General features: G+C 34.9%; 1 pseudogene across 1 annotated transcript; it reads left to right on the top strand.

Annotated features, from left to right (window-relative positions):
* The first annotated feature begins 549 nt into the window (after positions 1 to 549).
* Positions 550 to 2,466, top strand: LOC143529201 (uncharacterized; annotated as a pseudogene). The gene is made up of 3 exons (XR_013134614.1): positions 550 to 847; positions 2,015 to 2,111; positions 2,199 to 2,466. The product of XR_013134614.1 is annotated as an uncharacterized LOC143529201 (transcript).
* Positions 2,467 to 5,518: the final 3,052 nt, after the last annotated feature.

The following is a 5,518-nucleotide window of genomic DNA, read 5'->3' as shown; positions in this document are numbered from 1 at the left end:
TCTTCCTTCTTTAGGTATAAACCCAAATGCTTAATATACCATCTTTAGATTATAGAGATTGGAATAGACAAATAATGAACCTTTATAAATAAAGAAACACTATTTAAAATTCTATAAAAAATTTAAAATATAATAAACCTGGTGAATTCTAAGTTCGATTCCGGTGGAGACTCAAGTTCAATCCTCTACTTATGATCATTTTGGGTAGATATTGACAATAAAAGATTTGAGCTATGTCTTGAACAAGGTTGCAAGTTTGAATTCCGAGCCCACCCGGTTTTCGTCCCATCGTGTGTCACGTCAAAGAGTTCTGCTCTTGTGGTGGCACAACAAATGTCAAGTGGTAGCCGGAGATATCAATGTGAGTCCGGTTAAGACAACATAGTCTAGTCAGAGCGGAGGCATTTAGACGTTTCAAATTTGAAGAGTGTGGTAGCTTAAATACAAAAGAGTCAACTTCCTTGAAAAAAAAAATTATAAGTAAAATTTACAGAGACTAAATGTTAAAATATCATAAACTTGAAGGGCCTAACTCGCAACTTTCTACAAACTTAACCTCACCGTCCGAACAAACAAACCCTCAGATCGCCTCTGCAAAAATGTCATCCAAAACCCTAATTCGACCCGGAGTTACGCTGTTGACCCGTATTTTCAACCCGGTTCTTCAAGGTCCGCTTCAGAAGATTGTTCCTCAGATCTTCGATTTCAATCCGCCGCCATTTCAATCTCAGAAACAGAATCCGATTAATTTGATCGAACATGAAACAGAAACCCTAAAAAAAAGTTTGTTCTGAAGGGTTTTTGTATCCCTGTGGCCTTCCATCTCTCAGATTCTTTCTTCCTGATGGTAATTACTTGTTTCTTGATCTCATTCTATGCATGTGTATTAGTATAATAATAATATTATCATTTGTTATAATTTCTGAAGTGTTTCGGTTAGAATAGATGTAAGAATGCACTGAAGTTGTTAGTTTTATGTTTTTAAATCGTTAGTGAAGTTAAGTTGTAGGTTTGATGAATATAAGCTTTTAAATATACCTAATTGAGTTTAATTTCTGAATTAGCTCAAATTAACTTTAGAACTGCATAAATGGCTAAATTTCAGGATTATGTTTTGATTTTGTGCTCCATGTTATAATGTGTTATAGCTGTTAAAAGGCATTTGAGTTTGAAAATCAGTCATCTATATGCATAGTCAACGTTACAAGAATATTTAAGAGTTGTGGCTCGTTTTGACTTACGTGACCTTGAGCTCAGTTGGTTTGTCGTATTTACAAGCTCGAGCTTTTGTTTATTAACATTTTTAATTATCATTATATATTTCGAGAAACCTTAAATGAGCCAAAGCTTGGTTCAAGCTCAGTATACCCCCCCCCCCCCCTCTTCTCTCCTGCCTGAGTAGCATCTAGCAGGTTCTATAACACTGATACATAGAAGTCTAAAAGAGCTAAAATCTGAAAAAAATTACAAGGCTCGACGAGTCCAAACGATCTTCCCATACAAGGCTTAGGCTTGATAACTAAAACGAGCTTTATTTGAGGCTTTGGCTTTGGGTTGGCCTGTTTTTAGGTTTTTATGGATTTAATAAGTACACACAAGGCTCGACGAGCCTAAACGATCTTCCCATACATGGCTTGATAACCAAATCGAGATTTATTTGAGGCTTAGGCTTGGCTTGGCTTGTTTCAAGCTTTTTATTGATTCGATCTCAAGTAGTCAAGTAGTTGGCAAGTGGCTCTGCTTGTTTGCACCACTAATAAATCAAATTGCTAGGTATCAAAACATGAAGTTAGTTGCAAAACAAACAGGTGAGATGGTAGTTGTGATTGTTGAGTTATGTTGTTTGCATGTGTCACCTGTCATTAGGTTGCTTTGAGCTTCTGGTAGCTATTATTTTTGCACTTTCTTGATTCTGATATTCTGTATCTTAAAATATTGAGTCATTAGCTTAGCTTCTTATATGGTGTTACAGCATTGATCTCATATTATTATTTTTGTTATATCTTTTTTTCAGGAGACGATTCATCTTCAAGTGAGCCATTACTATGCATCAAAAGAACTTACCAGCCTAGCAACTTGAGGCGCAAAAGGGTTCATGGTTTCTTGGTTTGGTAGGTCAAATTTTAGTCTTTAGTTCTTTATGCACTTGTTACTTGCACTACATGTGATGGAAACTTACTGTAATTAAATTTATGCAGTAAATCAACCAAGGGAGGTAGACGAGTTATTGCTAGGAGGATTGCCAAGGGTCGGTACAGAATCACAGCTTAGGGAAACAATGATTTAGCCTTGGTAGCAATTTAGTTTGGATTTTGAGATCCAATGTCACCTTATTGTTATGGGTTCGAGTCAATTTTCATGATGTTTGGTCATGATTGCATAAATGTGTCCTCTAGGTCCTTGCTTTTCTGAACTTTTTAATCACATTGGACACTTGAGCTTGTGGAAATTAGACTTTTTTGGTTTGTTGTAATCTACTATATCAGCAACATAATCCGGAAAATAATAGTAATTTTGTTATATATTGTTTCTCAAATTTCTAACACCTGATTTTCGTGATGATAACAACGACCCATAAGCCCTTGTCGTTGATGGTTCACAAACTCTTAAGCGGAGGCTTTGGTTCGTAAATATTTTTAAGGAATTGAAATTGTCAAAGGAGTTAGATTTAAAACAGAAATGTAACAAAAGGAATTTGAAAGAACTGAAATATATCAAAGGAATTTGAATGTGTATTTGGTGACAAAAACAATTATTACGGCAAGCACCACCTAGTCGAAATCGCCCTGTCTCTATTGCCCCATTGATACCCTTTCTGCTCATGTTGTCTTTACCACTCTTTGTCCCTGTTGCAACCCTACCCTACCCTACCGGATGTTGCTACCTATTGTCGTTGTAAATCTAATTGGTTACTTTCAGTTACGTAAATCAATAATTCAAGTTGAATTCAAAAGGCCGAGCGTTTTTCATTTCCATTTTTATAGGAAGTTATGCACTAGAAACGATGGTATCTCCAATTATAGCACCCATGAGATGTAAATATCTCTTCATATAGTCCCTACATTACATAAGACAAATGTATGCATTTAAATCCGGCCCATTGTCGCAACCATTGTCATCGGCCCATTGCTATCACCATATTCATCACCTATGGAGGGTGTGGCGCCAACAAGGTGGTGGTGATGGTGACAACAACAACGTGGGGTGATGAAGGCAACAACAATGACAGGGGTGTTGTGGGGCGTGGGCGATGGCGGGTGCAACATTAGCGAGTGTTGAATATTTTGGTTCCTTTGGTTGAATTTTTTTTTTCATGATTTGGAATGATTGTTGAATTCTCTTAATCGAAGGAACCCAAGTGAATATTTGTTAATAATGAGACTCTAGGATGCTTTAGGTAAATCAGCTCGAGTCAACCTCGTAATAATAGGACATCTTAATCTTGTAAAATAACAGGTTTTAAAACAAAGTTACGTAGTTAAGAGCACCTTAATTTTATTTATAAAAAAACTGTAATTTCAAAAATGAATCATCATAAACGAATATAATCGAAGGTGTGGGTATTGATTATTGAACGTTGGTGGTGGTTAAAGGCATGCGGTGCAAAGGTTGAAGAATGAAGACCATTGGGTTATTTTAGTTAGAAAAGTATTAATTAAATATCTCAAAGACAGATGATATTTGTAACTTTGATTAAATATATATCCACAATGCCAATTCGTGTAACTTATTAAATGATTTTGTTAAAAGATATCTTATCTTTAGAGAAAAATGAAGTAAAGATATCTTATCTTATGAAGAGTCTAGTGACCATCTTCTTGCCTTATGTTACTTTGTCATGTTAGTTTGGTAAACCATTAGTAACTAGTGTCATATCCCTCTATTTTTATTTTCTCGGTTAGAGAATTGCTTAAAATTCATGAGTAGCAATTTGAGTCGTATGAAAAATAAGGTGTAATATGAGATCATCTTACGGCTTATTGGTGTATTTGGACGACAAGGAACCAAACCATCTTCCAAGACATCGGCTAGCGGCTCAAAAAATATGGAGGACATAAATTCGTTAGGATTTTTTAGATTTAAAATCGATCTTTTAAAAAATTGTTTTGGAAGAATTGGTGTAATTTTTGTTGTTGTTGGGTTCCTATCACATTGGTAGTGGTTTTATTGAAACCCGTCATTCCAAAAAAACGTATATAACTGTATAAGCATGGCAGCATGTCTGGTATCTATAAATAAATAAAAGGATAAAACATTTCCTCTATATGTTTGATATTAAGTTGCAACTACATATCATTGTTAAAGTATCATGTTAGTGTCACGTGGATGTTGACTTTAACTAAATCGCAATTTCACAACTCGCAAGGTCAATTGGTTTAAACTAAAGAAAAAAATAAGAAGGTGCGATTAGTTGATTGAGGATGGACTCCATCTATCACACTTCTCATGCCAAGTTTTGGTGCATGTTAAAGATGATGTGACATGAGTTTGGCTTCATGTGAAGTTTCCATTGTCCAGTGTTTACTACACATAGTCTTGTTAAAAACGTGAAAATCACATAAGTTTGTATATCATACAAAAATACATAAAGTAGTTACGTAATTCTCTTCCAATGTTCTTTCTCTCCCACTATATCACTTGTACCACTGACAAATGCATTAATACCTACTTTAAAATAATAATATGTTGAATGTTATTAAATACATTATAAAAAAACAATGTGATTTTTCAATACATGATGTACAAAACATCTAAAAGGCTAGACCAGAATATTATTATTATTTTAATAACTATTATTATAATAATAAACTTACATGGGTTGACAACACTCGACTATCACGCAGCCAGTGGACAGGGCATGGGGGTGGGGGCTGGTCCGGGTACAACTGTGAGAAACCGAGGACAACAGACTAACCATCAGTGGTCCTTCAATGAGTTGTCACCAATTATATATTAAAAGAAACAATTGATTTGATCACTTTTAACTTGCTAATATTTATGTGTTTACGACCAATCAAGTTATGTAACCAGTTATATACATAACGCTTCCTTAGTTATTATAGTTGGGCTATTCCGTCTTATAATTCTTTCTTTTCCAAATTAGTTTTTTTATTCTCATCACTTCCATCCTAAAAGGTAGGGCTGTGCAACGGTTTAGAACCGTGAGAACCGAACCAGAACCGGAACCGAACCGAACTGAAACTGAAAATGAGTGAAAAATAGAACTGGAACCAGAACCTATTATAGTAAACCGGTTCGGTTCCAGAACCGCTAAAGCCGGTTCTCGCTAATCGGTTCTGGCTAGAACCGGTTCGATCATTTATTTATCATGAGTTATGCAAACTTGCAAATTGCAAAACAAGTTTATACAATTATATGTCTTCTTTACGGTAAAAATAATTTAGATTACAACATGAGCATCCGTTATATTTTTTATTAAAACCTAAGTGTTGAAGTTAAATAAATCATTAGCAACGATAGACTAAAGAAAGATCATATCATTTTATATTAAATTACC

Source organism: Bidens hawaiensis, unplaced genomic scaffold (assembly GCF_021521415.1).
Source record: "Bidens hawaiensis isolate Kalapana, Puna unplaced genomic scaffold, B.hawaiensis_p1.1 tig00008515_1, whole genome shotgun sequence".
In the NCBI taxonomy this organism is placed as follows: Eukaryota; Viridiplantae; Streptophyta; class Magnoliopsida; order Asterales; family Asteraceae; genus Bidens; species Bidens hawaiensis.
This window is presented reverse-complemented; position numbering and strand designations above follow the sequence as displayed.